Genomic DNA, 16,990 nt, shown 5'->3' on the forward strand with positions numbered 1-16,990 from the left:
ACACCGTCCGATCCACCGGTGTGTGCTCCTCCACCTTCTTCACAGTCACCCTGACTGTGTTCCGAATGCCCTGGCCCGGGCGGCGAGTGGCTGCTGAGGCCATAGCTCAGAGGTTGGCTGGTCCCTGAATTGGCGTTAGGCCGAAGCCAGCATGAAGATCCACCAAGAGCAGGTCAGCACAACCAAACGATCCTCCAACGTCCAATCACGATCCAGCGATGGTCTCCAGCAGCTCCGACGACTCGCAACACGACCCCCGCAGTTTTTCCCCTGCCAGCACGCTTGTGCTGCGTCGAACCTCCAACACTCGAGCAGAATCTCTTCCTCTGGTCCTCAGGAACGACACATATTCCGAGCCAAAAGGCCGAGAAGCGATTAAACTGATAAGAACAGATACTACACTTGATCTTAGCCAAAAGGCCGAGAAGCGATAACTACAATACCGCGGACTGCCTCAAGTCCCATTTGTCCTCCATGTTTTCAGTCAGCTTGATTCTGTTCAAAGACTTGTAGATCACTGCTGACAGTTTCCCTGTCGCCGTAGTCCTCCCAGGATTTCTGACTAGAGCAGCAGGTCCGTTTACAGCAGCTGCTTTTTTTCCCCTGTCAGTGAACCACTGCCTCATGGTCATGTAGAGATCGTCAGTATCTCACCAATCAGGTGGGTCAGGGCTAAGCTTACGTGACTTCTCACGTGACCAGCACAGCGTTTTTGAGGAGGCGGTAACCAACTGCAGAACTGCACGCATTGAATGATACATTCAGCCTGTCATGTCTGCATCAGCTCTCTGCACGAGCAACTTCCCCAGTCCCACTCGCCCTGCAGCAAATATTCTCTCTTCGGATAAGTGTCCGACCCTCCGACCAAAGTCACCATTGAATCTGCCTCCAGCACCCTCTCTCTCGGGCAGTGCACTGAATATTCTAACCACTCGCTGAAGATGCTTGGGCCTAGGACACTACCTCGATGAAACGTGACACGTAGAGAAGAAAGCAATAGATTCAGCCGAGCCCTCCATGTCTTTGATGTGTGTGTGGATGTGCCTGCAGTTAGAACATTGAACAGTACAGGCCCTTCGGCCCACGATGTCGTGCCGAGCAGTTTTCTTAATCTAAGATCAACCTAACCTACACACCCCTCGATTTACTGCCGTCCAGCGTGTGGCTCGTCCAGCAGTCGCTTAAATGTCCCTGACAGTTTGTGGGAGATTAGAAATGTAGTTTCTGCAGGTGGTGGTGGTTAGAGATGTTGTTTTTGCAGATGGGTGACGGGGTGTTGTGGGGGGAGGGGAAGGGGAACATTACACAAACGGTGGCGGGATTCTTGCAGCATACTTAAGGCTAAGATTTTAACGAATATAGAGGTTTTTGTTTAAGAAATAGTTTTAAACTAAGAAATAACTTTAAAGTGTTGTAGCTGACCACAAAAGTAGCAGTAGGGGCATTTCACAATAAGCTTATAGTATGACAAGGGGAACTGGATAAAATAACAGAGAGGCCGTAACAGACAAGGACAAGGACAGCAGGGTAGTCAGATAAGGAAAATTAGAGAAAAACAAGTGAGGTAATCGGCTTAGGATAGGATGGGAAAAGGGAGGCGTGATTCCGCAACTTGCAAACTGAATAAGAATGCTTACATGTTTTGTTTTCACGCGCTTTTGCTAGCCTGATTGCTTGAGCAAAACGCCCGTTCTTGCAAGGCCGTAAAGAATAAAATGTTCTTGTTTCCAAGGCTTTGCCTCAGGCTGAATTGTGAGTGAGTTTTGTTTCTCACAGTTGCCGAAGGGCCTGTTGTTGCGCTGCTCTGTTCGACGTTCTAAAAATCTCAGCCTCCCCTCAAGGCAAATGATTGGAGCAGGTTCGAATTCTGACCGAAAAATCTCACTGTCAGGAAATCTCGGCTCACCTTTACGAACAGTACCTCTTACAGACTAATCCATCTTGTCTTGGAAAATGTGAACTCCCATCCCCCAACCCACCTCGTGCGAATGAACAGCACGACGGGGGACGTGAAGATCAATTTACAGCAAATCAGCCTTTATTGGTTCGGCTCCCGCTCCAAACATTCCAATTCGGTCTGCTTCCTTAGAACTGCAAATCAAGATTCAAGGGTGCTAATTGCAGCGCTAACAGCAAGCTAATGGTTTGATAGCGGCTGTGCAATCAAAAAGCAAGGTCTCAAATGCAAAATAAAGCAAAACACCCAGTAAGCAAAACCTCAGCATCCGTGGAGAGAAAGCAGAATTAACGCTTCGAGTCCAGTGACCCTTCTCCCGAAGGGTGCAGCGAGTTCTGTTTTCGTCTAGACATTTCAACCTGCAGCACCGCGCGTGGAGTCAGGGATCAACTGCACCTTCACTCTATTGGTAGCCACTGAGCACGTACATCGATGCATGCATCAGGACGAGACGGAACCTGAACCAAACGGACGGAGGCTCCGAAGCTCTCTCCCACCCTCTCACCCTCAATGCGCACTCGGAGCCATCCGGCTGCTCCGCATCAGGAAGCATCGGTAGCGCGGCCTCGATCAACAGGTGGGAATCAGAAAGCTTCCCCACACAGTCACACAGTACAGAAGAGGCCCTTTGGCCCTCCGAGTCCGCACTGACAAAGCTACTCTAAGTCTGCTCTAGTCCCACTTTCCAGCACTTGGTCCGTAGCCAGGAAAAGTGATGACATTTCCAGTGCTCACCCAAGTAGTTTTTCAACGGTTTTGAGGTTCCCCGCCTCGCTACCCTCCCGAGCAGTGCATTCCAGACCGCCGCCACCCTCTGGGAAACAGCTGCTTTCTGTCATGACCGCAAGACCACGGAAGGACTGACGGCCCATAAGACGTAGGAGCAGAATCAGGCCATTCGGCCCACGCTCCGCCATTCGGTCGTGGCTCACAGGTTTCTCAACCCCGATTCTCCTGCCCTTCCGCACAGCCCTTGATCCCCTTATAATCAAGAACCTCTCTATCTCTGTGAAGCACTACTATTATAGGACAAGCCAAACAGAGAACAGCCAGGGAATTCCTAGAGGCATGGCACTCATCCACAGATTCAATCAATAAGCACATCGACCTGGACCCAATATACCGGCCACTGCAGCGGACAGCTGGAGCTGACAACCGGAAGCGGCAGGTACAAATCACTATAAATGCTGCAGGAAACAGCACAGAAGCGCTTCACAGGAGGCCTCATAAGCACTCAGGATGTCACCTAGACAGGGGGCGAAACGTCTGCGACACAAATTCCCAGCTCGGCGAACAGAACCACAACAACGAGCACCCGAGCTACAAATCTTCTCCCAAACTTTGAACCTCTCCATCTCTGTCTTAAATGCAACCTCATCTCGGCCTGAAGGGGCGACCCTTCACCCTGAGGCTGTACTTCCAGGTCCTCGTCTCGCCTACTAGTGGGACCATCTTCTTCACAACCACTCTGACCAGGCCTCCCAGTAGCCTGTAAGGTTCCGTCAGATCCCGCCTTACCTTTCGAAACACCATCGGGTACAGACCCAGAGACCTCATGTGACAAACCCTTCGGGCCCAGGGGGAACACGCTTGTAAACCTTCTCTAGACTCCCTCCAACACCAGCGCATCCCTTCCTTCGGTACAGGGCACAAAACTGCTCCCAATATTCCACCTGTGCTCAGACCAGAGCCTGATATGCAGCCTCAGCAGCACGTCTCCGCGCTTTTTCTTCTCGCCCGCTTGAAATGAATGCCGACACTGCATTTGCCTTCCGAACCATCGGATGAACCTGCGTGTTAATCTTGAAACAACCTGGACCTAGGACTCCCGAGACCCTCTGCGCTTCAGATTCGCAAAGCCTTTCCCTCGTTCAGAAAATCGTCTACCCGATTGTCCTTGCTACCAAAGTGCAAAACCGCACACTCGGTCACTTCTTTCCCCACTCGCCCGTCGTGTCCACGCTCTTCTGCAGCCTGCCCATTTCCTCAAAACTACCTGTCCCTCTAGCTGTCTTTGTGCCATCTGCAAGCTCAGCAAGAATGCCCTCCGTGGCCCTCATTATCGTGGACACCCCAATAAGGTCCCTGTCACAGCCCCGTCTACGAGGTATTTGCAGAAATTCACCAGGTGGCCGGAGACTTTGGCACCGTCGGATCGATAACACAGGGCCCAGCGAGCCTGTGCCGATTCCTACTCCTTGTTTGGACGTGCTACTTGTTGCCCAGACGTGGTTTCAGTCCCGCCGTTCCGCCCGCCTCCCGTTCACGTGTCTAACAAGGTGAGCCTGAAACGTTCCTAATGTGCCTGCTGCCAGCGCTTCGACTGGCAACGCGTTCCAGGCACCCACCATCCTCTATGTGAAAACCTTTCTCCGCACTTTTCCCTTCTCACTTTCCCCCTCTCACCGTGAGCCTGTACCCACTGACTCGCCACCCTTTCGATGCCTCTCAGTATGCTGTCGACCTCTATCAGGTCGCCCCTCAGCTTCCGTCTTTGCAGTGACAACAATCCAAGTTTATTCAACCTCTCCTCACAACAGAAGCACTCCAGGGCAGGCAACGTCCTGGTAAACCTTCTGTGCACCCTCTCCAAAGCATCCACGTCCTTCTGGTAGTGTGCCGAACAGCACTGCGCGCGATATCCCCCAATTGTAGCCTAACTGGAGTTTTGTACAGCTCTTTGTACAGATCATTTATTTACACGTCACAAACAACAAAGGTCCTAGCACTGAGCCCTGCGAGACACCACTGGTTACTGATCTCCCTTCCGAAAAACGCGCTTCCACCGCTACTGTCTGTCTTCTGTGACCGAGCCGGTTTTGTACCCAGCTAGCCGGCTCACCTCAGATCCCACGAGGCTCCACCTTTTGTAGCAGCCTGCCGTAAGATGTGAAGCGATCCAGGAGAGATTACTGACGCAAAGGTGACTACAATTAAATGAAAGTGCTGGGAATGGCAACCGTGGTGGAACTCGCAGCCAAGGAAGGTCAACACCTCACAAAATGGTGGCTAAGAGTTCACAAAATGGTGGCCCAGGGACAAGCACCAACGTAGACACAAAACTGCCACTGCTGTGGAAACACATGTCAGGCAGCAGCAAATTGCTGGTAGAAAGAAGCTGTGTGCAGAAACTGCAGCATTAAAAAAGAATATATTAAGTGGGTGCGCTCGGGGGAGAAGGTACCAATAACCTGCAGCGAAAGTACAGGAAGAAATCCTAAATGGTACAAAAAGGGCAAGAAGACAAAAGCCCAGACGCACAAACCAATGAGGTGTTGTTGTTACAGAGATACTGGCGATACCTGCCGACGCTCCCTTACTGAACGGCGAACCGGTTCCATTGATACGGCTGAGTCATGTTGCGCTGCAACCTTCAGAAACTGCGCGAGGAACACACACAGGTGAAGTGGTGCTTTCACGGTGGGAACGTTCAGTTATACGGTCAGTCTGAAGACACAGCCTGCGCGTCATCAAAGGAAATCTTACAGCTTTATGGGCAAGAATGTGGTTGGACAGAATCGAACTCAACTGGGCCGAAGGCAATCACTTGTCAAGATTCCGAGAGCGACTGATCAAGAATGCTAAAGAAGCACGCTATTGTTTTCAATGGGGTAGACAAGCAGGACGCCGGGAGCCTTTGATGAGGTTCCACGTGGTAGGCTGTTGGAGAAAAGGCAGAGGCATGGAATTGAGGTTGATTCAGCAATTGGGCTTAAAAACTGGCTTTCTGAAAGAAGGCAGCGAGTGGTGGTTGATGGAAGATATTCAGCCTGGATTCTGGATTGGTGGTGCTGGAAGAGCACAGCAGTTCAGGCAGCATCCAAGTAGCTTCGAAATCGACGTTTCGGGCAAAAGCCCTTCATCAGGAATCCATTCAGCCTGGAGTCCGGTTACTAGTGGTGTGCCACAAGGGTCTGTTTTGGGACCACTGCTGTTTGTCATTTTTATAAATGACTTAGACGCAGGCATAACATAGGTGGATGGATTAGTAAATTTGCAGACGACGCTAAAGTCGGTGGAGTAGTGGTCAGTGTGGAAGAATGTTACAGGTTGCAGGGGGACTTCGATAAACTGCAGAACTGGGCTGAGAGGCGGCAAATGGAGTTCAATGCAGCTAAATGTGAGGTGATGCACTTTGGGAAGAATAACAGGAAGGCAGAGTACTGGGTCGATGGAAAGATTCTTGGTAGTGTGGATGTGCAGAGGGATCTTGGAGTCCCCTGTACAGAGATCCCTGAAAGTTGCCACCCGGGTGGATAGTGCTGTTAAGAAGGCTGTTAGGTTTCATTGGTAGAGGGATTGAGTTCCGGAGCCGCAATATCAAGCTGCAACAGTTCACCTGCTGGTGTGTGCTAGGCGGTTTCCTTTCCCTTTGCTCAACGACCTATTTGCTGAACTGGCCGGAGGTCAGCTTTCCAGTAAAATTGAGCCCGGTAAACCCTACCTCCAGATGAGCGTAGATCCTGAGTTTAAATGAATGAGACACAATCTTACTGAAACATATTGGAACATTACGTGGCTCGACAGGGTGAATGCTGAGAGGACATTTTCCCTCATGGGAGTGCCTAGAACTGAACAGAATAAAGAGGCACCAATTTAAGAGTGAGATCAGGAGGAACGTCTTCTCTCAGAGGGTTGTGAGTCTTTGGAATTTGTTGTCACAGACAGCTGGCACACGCTGCTTGTGTGAGACTGACTTAGAATGCTGCCAGTTCTGGCTGAGGCAGCAAAGTGCAAAAGAAGGCAAGGGGGTGTTGTGCCAGTCCCTGCGTACACAGCCCAGGTGCCGGATAATCTGCAGTGGTCCTACCTGCCTTATTATCTTTCCAGGCCAGTTCCGGTCATCAAACATTGGTTTGTTTGTTCTACGTGTTCTCACGTGCTGTTGTCGAGCTAGTGCTGCCTCTTTGCTTTTCCCAGTGAGAATTGACTCTCTGAGTAACCTGCCTCTGACTCAGTCATTCGTGATAGCACACACGATTCTGTCGCGGCTCAGTGAATCGGAAAGTGGCTGAAACTCACAGTCCTTTGCCTCGTTTTTTCCGGTCAGTCACATACGTACCTATCGATTCCGCTTGCCCTTGCACTCTGATGAAAAGCATGTGCCTTAAATACGTCCCGATTATTTTTGTCCTAGCTCACAGTGTTCTCGAAATCTCTCTTTCAAGTCATCAAAATCAAAACGACTGAACCCCTAGATAGCTTCATCCCCAGCAGCATGCAGCAACGTAGCACAGTCGACCTTCTCTTGTTTTTCTGAAATGTCACTCGCGAGTAGCAAAAGCTGGTGGGCAGCTACGGTTGCTGCAACTCCCAAATTCTGACACCACGTGGTGTGAGATCGGGGCCCGGCGTTGGCGGGACGGTGCAGCACGCAGCAGGGGTGAGGGGATGACATTGAGAGCAAGTGTCAAGGTGCGCAAGAGACAGAGATGGCGAGAGGAGGATAGGGAGCGGGAGCTGAACAGCCACCTTAGAACAGACGAGTTTGAACCGACTCACGCCCGGCTGGATGTGAGAAATGAAGCACTTGGTACTCAAACCCATCCAGTGGACACAAAGCACCAAAAGCCTGAGCTATAAACATGAAGCTGTTTTTAGATTTATAGATGAGGGGTGCACCGTTCCCGGAGGTACTGCAATACCAGGTCGATGCGTGGAGTGGACGGAGCAAGCCCCTATTCCATCTCCCTGCTCCAAAAATCAATTTAATATATGGTCCCCAGATAAGGGACGTATCAGATATTAAACTGATAAGAACAGATTTTTTTTTTTTTTATTTCAAAAATATACTTTATTCATAAATGATTTGATGGTCTGTACATTGGATCATGCCATACATATGTCCATATTTACAAACACAGATTCGACTTTATTCTTGTCCTTTACAATCCTGTGCATTTTTTCAATCTTGTATATATACATATATTTGGCTGAGGCATCAGCAGAGCCCAAAAAAAAACGTCTGTATGGGCCCCCTGTTCTTCTTTCGGCAGGCCGATCTTACACGGTGGTCTTTCCCCACCGCGCCTTGGCGGCAGCTGCCCCAAGCTTCAGCGCGTCCCTCAACACGTAGTCTTGGACCTTGGAATGTGCCAGTCTGCAACACTCGGTCGGGGTCAACTCCTTCAGCTGGAAGATCAACAGGTTTCGGACCGCCCAGAGAGCGTCCTTCACCGAGTTGATGATCCTCCAGGCGCAGTTAATGTTCGTCTCGGTGTGAGTCCCGGGGAACAGGCCGTAGAGCACAGAGTCCCGCGTCACGGCGCTGCTCGGGACGAACCTCGACAAGCACCACTGCATTCCTCTCCAGACTTCCTCTGCATAGGCACATTCCAGAAGGAGGTGTGTGACAGTCTCGTCCCCCCCGCAGCCACTTCGAGGGCAGCGTGCGGTGCGGCAGAGAGTCCGGGCGTGCATAAAGGATCTCACAGGCAGAGCCCTTCTCACCACCAGCCAAGCCACGTCTTGGTGCTTGTTGGAAAGTTCTGGCGATGAGGCATTCTGCCAAATGGCTTTGACAGTCTGCTCAGGGAACCGCTCGACAGGATCCGCCCTCTCCTTTTCCCGAAGGGTCTCAAGGACGCTACGTGCTGACCACTTCCTGATGGACTTGTGGTCAAAGGTGTTTTTCCTCATAAATTTCTCCACGAAGGACAGGTGATACGGAACGGTCCAACTACTCGGAGCGTTCCGCGGCAGCGAGGCCAGGCCCATCCTTCGCAACACCGGGGACAGGTAGAACCTCAGTACGTAGTGACACTTGGTGTTTGCGTACCGGGGATCCACGCACAGCTTGATGCAGCCACACACAAAGGTGGCCATCAGGGTGAGGGTGGCATTGGGCGTGTTTTTTCCCCCATTGCACCGGTCTTTGTACATTGAGTCTCTTCGGACCCGGTCCATCTTTGATCTCCAAATGAATTGGAAGATGGCCCGGGTGACTGCGGCGGCACAGGTCCTGGGGATAGGCCAGACCTGTGCCACATATAGCAATACTGAGAGGACCTCACACCTGATGACCAGGTTTTTTCCCGCGATGGAGAGCGACCGTTGCCCCCATCTGCCTAGTTTCTGTCTCATCTTTCTGATCCGCTCCTCCCAGGTCTTGGCGCACGCCCCAGCCCCCCCGAACCAAATACCCAGCACCTTCAGGTGGTCAGTCCTGACGGTGAAGGGGATAGAGGATTGGTCGGCCCAGTTCCCGAAGAGCATGGCCTCGCTCTTGCCTCGGTTTACCTTGGCCCCCGAGGCCCGTTCGAACTGGTCGCAGATGCACACGAGTCTGTGCACGGACAGCGGATCCGAGCAGAAAACAGCGACGTCATCCATGTACAGGGAGGCCTTAACCTGCAGGCCCCCGCTGCCAGGAATAGTCACCCCTCTCAGGCTCGCATCCTTCCTGATGGATTCGGCAAATGGCTCTATGCAACACACAAACAAGGCGGGTGAGAGGGGGCATCCCTGCCTGACTCCAGATCTTACAGGGAAGCTATCTGATTCCCACCCATTGATTGAGACTGCACTGACAATGTTGGTGTAGAGCAGTCTGATCCAATTTCCGATTCCCTCCCCAAAGCCCATTTTGGAGAGGACATCCCTCATATATGTATGCGATATCCTGTCAAAGGCTTTCTCCTGGTCCAGGCTGATGAGGCAGGTGTCCACCCCCCTGTCCTGCACGTAGGCGATCGTATCCCTGAGGAGTGCGAGACTCTCAGAGATCTTCCTGCCCGGTACAGCACAGGTTTGGTCCGGGTGGATCACCGATCCCAGAGCAGACCTGACCCGGTTGGCGATGACCTTTGACAGGATTTTGTAGTCTGCATTTAACAGTGAGATCGGTCTCCAATTTCTAATTTCCTCCCTCTCCCCCTTCCGCTTGTAGACGAGGGTGATGATGCCTTTCCTCATGGATTCACTCATGGTACCTGCCCGGAGCATACTGACATACACCTCCAGCAGGTCCTGGCCGATCAAGTCCCAAAGAGCGGAATAAACCTCGACCGGTAAGCCGTCGCTTCCGGGAGTTTTATTCTTTTCGAAGGACTCGAGGGCCTTGGTCAGTTCATCCAGAGATAGCGGCTGGTCCAGCCTCTCTCGTGTTCCGTCATCTAGGACCTCCGTGATAGAGGACAGGAACGACTGGGAGGCCGCGCTGTCGGTCGGCTTCGAGTCATACAGGCTGGCGTAGAAGGATTTGCTGATCCTCATGACGTCAGCCTGAGATGACGTTACCGAGCCATCTTCTTTCTTCAGGCTGCTGAGCACGGAGCTCTCTTTGTGCACCTTCTGGAAGAAGAAACGTGAGCACGTCTCGTCCTGCTCCACCGAGCGGACCCTGGACCGGAAGATTATCCTGGAGGCCTCCGAGGCAAAGAGCGAGGCTTGCTGGCCCTTCACCTCCTTGAGGTCCTCCGTGACATCCACCCCCATCGTCTGCAGCAGGAGCAGGTTCTGCATACTTTCCTGGAGCTGGGACAGTTTTCCCCGCCTCTCTCTCGCCTCCTGGACACCTTTGAGGATAAAGAACCTCTTGATGTTCCCTTTTACCGTTTCCCACCAGTCCGCTGGAGACTCAAAGAGGGGCTTCACGGTTCTCCAACCTGCGTAATCCCTCTTGAGCTCTTCGATGTTTCCCGGGGTCAACAGCTTAGTGTTCAGTTTCCACGTTCCCTTGCCCGCCCGCTGTTCGTCCTGTAGGTGACAGTCGGCCAGCAGGAGGCAGTGGTCAGAGAAGAACACCGGCTTGACGTCGGTGGATCTGACCGAGAGCGTTCGGGACACAAACAGGTAATCTATCCTTGAGCGGATAGACCCGTCTGCCCGTGACCAGGTGTATCTACGCTGCGCTCCGTCTGCAGGGGCGCTGAAGACGTCGTGCAGCTTGGCGTCTTTGACCGTTTCCATCAGGGCCCTGGACGTAGCGTCCGGTTTACTGTCCCCCCCGCCGGATCGTCCATCAGCATCAATGATGCAGTTGAAGTCTCCGGCCAGAATGACCGGCCTGGACGTAGCCAGCAGCAGTGGAAGCTGTTGCAGGACGGCCAACCGTTCACTCTTACCCACTGGGGCGTACACGTTGATTAGTCTCACGGGAGCGTTTCTGTATTTAACATCCGCGACGAGGAAGCGCCCGCCCACCACCTCCTTAACCTCGGAGATGGTGAAGTTGCCTCCCCGCAACAGGATACCCAGGCCGGAGGCGCGGCTATCGTTGCCCCCCGACCACACTGACGGCCCGTGGGCCCACAAGCTCGACCATCTCCTGTAACTGCTGAGGTGCGGTATCCCACACTCCTGCAGAAACAGGACATCGGCTTTGACGTTGGCCAGGAAGGCCAGCGTTGAAACACATCGCGTAGCCGCTTTAATGCTACGTACATTTACGCTGGCAATTTTAAACCCCATTTTAACAGTTTGCGGGGTTACCAGTGTCCATTTTCTTCTGGTCTTGCTCCAGTGGGGTAGCTGCGTGCATCCCCGTGGTGACAGCAAACTGCTGGACCTTCCCAGGGCTGAGGTAGTTGTCCGGCTCCACGCTGGAGTCATTTCCCCGCTCTGGTGTCATCGTGTCGGACCCAGGGTCCTCATCGCCCCGTTCTCCATCTGACAGCAGGGCTGTCACTGGGACGCTGCTCCCAGTTCCCTGGAGCTGTGGGCCGGTGGGTACCCCTTGGTTCTCACCGGGTAGGGGGAGGCCTTCACCCATCCCCTCAGAGGGATCGTCTTTTCCTCCTTGGGCGGTGTTGCCCTCCTTTCTCCCCACGGCGCTCTGCCTCTTCCTCCGGAGGCGACCCTTCTTGCGCCCGTCCTCACCCTCGGAGGAGCTGCCTGTATCCTCCTCTTGGAGGTGTCTCTTCCCCCTTCGCTTGGTGGCTTTGGGGCCCTCGAGAGGTTTCCTTTTCCTGTTTTTAACGATAATCCACTGCTCTGCCTCCTTTGATCCCTCCTCTTCCATTTCCTCCGTCTGTCTTGCAGGAGCTTGGGTCGGCTGCTGCATCTCCCCGCCGTCTGCTGCCTGCTCCTCTACAACTTTCCCTTCCTTCTGGGTGCCTCCAGGTACCGTTCCTTTGCTGATTCGCGGTACCTCGTTAGACTTTGTCGGTCCGCGGCTCGTGTTGCCACCTCCGGCCATCTGTGCGTAGGTGGCGGCTCCTCGTCTTGGGCAGGCCTTGTACATGTGGCCCGCCTCCCCGCACAGGTTGCAGCTCTTTTCCTCCCGACAGTCCTTTGTCAAGTGACCCTCCTGTTTGCAGTTCCTGCAGATGGTCACTTTGCAATCCACCGCCACGTGTCCCGACTTCCCGCAGGTTCGGCACACTTTGGGCTGCCCTGCATATGTCAGGTAGCCTCTGCTCCCTCCGATTGCGAAGCTCGAGGGTGGGTGGAGGATGTTCCCACTGTCATCGGCCCTCAGAGTTACCTTGACCTGCCTCTTACTGGTCCAGATCCCAAAGGGGTCGATCACATCGGTGGCTTCTCCCTCGACTTGGACGTACCTTCCCAGGAAGGTCAGGACATCAGCCGCTGGAACGTAGGGGTTGTACATATGGATTGTAACAACCCGGTTCCTCTGTGCAGGAAGCACACACAATGGGGTCGCCGACAAGATGGAGAACAGCGGCTCCCCTTCCTTCTCCTTGAAGACCTTCAGGAGCTGTTCGCACTGCTTCACGCTCCTGAAGGTCACATCGAAGTAGCCTGCCCCAGGGAAATCCTGCAGGCAGTACACGTCTGCGGCTGCAAGGCCGCAACACTCCAGCAGAACTTTCTTCACAAACACCGTCCGATCCACCGGTGTGTGCTCCTCCACCTTCTTCACAGTCACCCTGACTGTGTTCCGAATGCCCTGGCCCGGGCGGCGAGTGGCTGCTGAGGCCATAGCTCAGAGGTTGGCTGGTCCCTGAATTGGCGTTAGGCCGAAGCCAGCATGAAGATCCACCAAGAGCAGGTCAGCACAACCAAACGATCCTCCAACGTCCAATCACGATCCAGCGATGGTCTCCAGCAGCTCCGACGACTCGCAACACGACCCCCGCAGTTTTTCCCCTGCCAGCACGCTTGTGCTGCGTCGAACCTCCAACACTCGAGCAGAATCTCTTCCTCTGGTCCTCAGGAACGACACATATTCCGAGCCAAAAGGCCGAGAAGCGATTAAACTGATAAGAACAGATACTACACTTGATCTTAGCCAAAAGGCCGAGAAGCGATAACTACAATACCGCGGACTGCCTCAAGTCCCATTTGTCCTCCATGTTTTCAGTCAGCTTGATTCTGTTCAAAGACTTGTAGATCACTGCTGACAGTTTCCCTGTCGCCGTAGTCCTCCCAGGATTTCTGACTAGAGCAGCAGGTCCGTTTACAGCAGCTGCTTTTTTTCCCCTGTCAGTGAACCACTGCCTCATGGTCATGTAGAGATCGTCAGTATCTCACCAATCAGGTGGGTCAGGGCTAAGCTTACGTGACTTCTCACGTGACCAGCACAGCGTTTTTGAGGAGGCGGTAACCAACTGCAGAACTGCACGCATTGAATGATACATTCAGCCTGTCATGTCTGCATCAGCTCTCTGCACGAGCAACTTCCCCAGTCCCACTCGCCCTGCAGCAAATATTCTCTCTTCGGATAAGTGTCCGACCCTCCGACCAAAGTCACCATTGAATCTGCCTCCAGCACCCTCTCTCTCGGGCAGTGCACTGAATATTCTAACCACTCGCTGAAGATGCTTGGGCCTAGGACACTACCTCGATGAAACGTGACACGTAGAGAAGAAAGCAATAGATTCAGCCGAGCCCTCCATGTCTTTGATGTGTGTGTGGATGTGCCTGCAGTTAGAACATTGAACAGTACAGGCCCTTCGGCCCACGATGTCGTGCCGAGCAGTTTTCTTAATCTAAGATCAACCTAACCTACACACCCCTCGATTTACTGCCGTCCAGCGTGTGGCTCGTCCAGCAGTCGCTTAAATGTCCCTGACAGTTTGTGGGAGATTAGAAATGTAGTTTCTGCAGGTGGTGGTGGTTAGAGATGTTGTTTTTGCAGATGGGTGACGGGGTGTTGTGGGGGGAGGGGAAGGGGAACATTACACAAACGGTGGCGGGATTCTTGCAGCATACTTAAGGCTAAGATTTTAACGAATATAGAGGTTTTTGTTTAAGAAATAGTTTTAAACTAAGAAATAACTTTAAAGTGTTGTAGCTGACCACAAAAGTAGCAGTAGGGGCATTTCACAATAAGCTTATAGTATGACAAGGGGAACTGGATAAAATAACAGAGAGGCCGTAACAGACAAGGACAAGGACAGCAGGGTAGTCAGATAAGGAAAATTAGAGAAAAACAAGTGAGGTAATCGGCTTAGGATAGGATGGGAAAAGGGAGGCGTGATTCCGCAACTTGCAAACTGAATAAGAATGCTTACATGTTTTGTTTTCACGCGCTTTTGCTAGCCTGATTGCTTGAGCAAAACGCCCGTTCTTGCAAGGCCGTAAAGAATAAAATGTTCTTGTTTCCAAGGCTTTGCCTCAGGCTGAATTGTGAGTGAGTTTTGTTTCTCACAGTTGCCGAAGGGCCTGTTGTTGCGCTGCTCTGTTCGACGTTCTAAAAATCTCAGCCTCCCCTCAAGGCAAATGATTGGAGCAGGTTCGAATTCTGACCGAAAAATCTCACTGTCAGGAAATCTCGGCTCACCTTTACGAACAGTACCTCTTACAGACTAATCCATCTTGTCTTGGAAAATGTGAACTCCCATCCCCCAACCCACCTCGTGCGAATGAACAGCACGACGGGGGACGTGAAGATCAATTTACAGCAAATCAGCCTTTATTGGTTCGGCTCCCGCTCCAAACATTCCAATTCGGTCTGCTTCCTTAGAACTGCAAATCAAGATTCAAGGGTGCTAATTGCAGCGCTAACAGCAAGCTAATGGTTTGATAGCGGCTGTGCAATCAAAAAGCAAGGTCTCAAATGCAAAATAAAGCAAAACACCCAGTAAGCAAAACCTCAGCATCCGTGGAGAGAAAGCAGAATTAACGCTTCGAGTCCAGTGACCCTTCTCCCGAAGGGTGCAGCGAGTTCTGTTTTCGTCTAGACATTTCAACCTGCAGCACCGCGCGTGGAGTCAGGGATCAACTGCACCTTCACTCTATTGGTAGCCACTGAGCACGTACATCGATGCATGCATCAGGACGAGACGGAACCTGAACCAAACGGACGGAGGCTCCGAAGCTCTCTCCCACCCTCTCACCCTCAATGCGCACTCGGAGCCATCCGGCTGCTCCGCATCAGGAAGCATCGGTAGCGCGGCCTCGATCAACAGGTGGGAATCAGAAAGCTTCCCCACACAGTCACACAGTACAGAAGAGGCCCTTTGGCCCTCCGAGTCCGCACTGACAAAGCTACTCTAAGTCTGCTCTAGTCCCACTTTCCAGCACTTGGTCCGTAGCCAGGAAAAGTGATGACATTTCCAGTGCTCACCCAAGTAGTTTTTCAACGGTTTTGAGGTTCCCCGCCTCGCTACCCTCCCGAGCAGTGCATTCCAGACCGCCGCCACCCTCTGGGAAACAGCTGCTTTCTGTCATGACCGCAAGACCACGGAAGGACTGACGGCCCATAAGACGTAGGAGCAGAATCAGGCCATTCGGCCCACGCTCCGCCATTCGGTCGTGGCTCACAGGTTTCTCAACCCCGATTCTCCTGCCCTTCCGCACAGCCCTTGATCCCCTTATAATCAAGAACCTCTCTATCTCTGTGAAGCACTACTATTATAGGACAAGCCAAACAGAGAACAGCCAGGGAATTCCTAGAGGCATGGCACTCATCCACAGATTCAATCAATAAGCACATCGACCTGGACCCAATATACCGGCCACTGCAGCGGACAGCTGGAGCTGACAACCGGAAGCGGCAGGTACAAATCACTATAAATGCTGCAGGAAACAGCACAGAAGCGCTTCACAGGAGGCCTCATAAGCACTCAGGATGTCACCTAGACAGGGGGCGAAACGTCTGCGACACAAATTCCCAGCTCGGCGAACAGAACCACAACAACGAGCACCCGAGCTACAAATCTTCTCCCAAACTTTGAACCTCTCCATCTCTGTCTTAAATGCAACCTCATCTCGGCCTGAAGGGGCGACCCTTCACCCTGAGGCTGTACTTCCAGGTCCTCGTCTCGCCTACTAGTGGGACCATCTTCTTCACAACCACTCTGACCAGGCCTCCCAGTAGCCTGTAAGGTTCCGTCAGATCCCGCCTTACCTTTCGAAACACCATCGGGTACAGACCCAGAGACCTCATGTGACAAACCCTTCGGGCCCAGGGGGAACACGCTTGTAAACCTTCTCTAGACTCCCTCCAACACCAGCGCATCCCTTCCTTCGGTACAGGGCACAAAACTGCTCCCAATATTCCACCTGTGCTCAGACCAGAGCCTGATATGCAGCCTCAGCAGCACGTCTCCGCGCTTTTTCTTCTCGCCCGCTTGAAATGAATGCCGACACTGCATTTGCCTTCCGAACCATCGGATGAACCTGCGTGTTAATCTTGAAACAACCTGGACCTAGGACTCCCGAGACCCTCTGCGCTTCAGATTCGCAAAGCCTTTCCCTCGTTCAGAAAATCGTCTACCCGATTGTCCTTGCTACCAAAGTGCAAAACCGCACACTCGGTCACTTCTTTCCCCACTCGCCCGTCGTGTCCACGCTCTTCTGCAGCCTGCCCATTTCCTCAAAACTACCTGTCCCTCTAGCTGTCTTTGTGCCATCTGCAAGCTCAGCAAGAATGCCCTCCGTGGCCCTCATTATCGTGGACACCCCAATAAGGTCCCTGTCACAGCCCCGTCTACGAGGTATTTGCAGAAATTCACCAGGTGGCCGGAGACTTTGGCACCGTCGGATCGATAACACAGGGCCCAGCGAGCCTGTGCCGATTCCTACTCCTTGTTTGGACGTGCTACTTGTTGCCCAGACGTGGTTTCAGTCCCGCCGTTCCGCCCGCCTCCCGTTCACGTGTCTAACAAGGTGAGCCTGAAACGT

At 52.7% G+C, this 16,990-nt stretch overlaps 1 long non-coding RNA gene and 3 pseudogenes across 1 annotated transcript in view; all 4 read right to left on the bottom strand.

Annotated features, from left to right (window-relative positions):
- LOC140481684 (uncharacterized) overlaps positions 1 to 16,990 on the bottom strand; it is a 119,726-nt gene that overhangs the window by 39,081 nt on the left and 63,655 nt on the right. The gene's annotated exons all lie outside the window — the stretch shown is intronic.
- LOC140483026 (U2 spliceosomal RNA) lies at positions 314 to 432 on the bottom strand (annotated as a pseudogene).
- LOC140483021 (U2 spliceosomal RNA) lies at positions 7,569 to 7,748 on the bottom strand (annotated as a pseudogene).
- Positions 13,053 to 13,171, bottom strand: LOC140483031 (U2 spliceosomal RNA; annotated as a pseudogene).

The sequence above is a fragment of the Chiloscyllium punctatum genome, chromosome 1 (assembly GCF_047496795.1).
Source record: "Chiloscyllium punctatum isolate Juve2018m chromosome 1, sChiPun1.3, whole genome shotgun sequence".
Classification (NCBI taxonomy): Eukaryota; Metazoa; Chordata; class Chondrichthyes; order Orectolobiformes; family Hemiscylliidae; genus Chiloscyllium; species Chiloscyllium punctatum.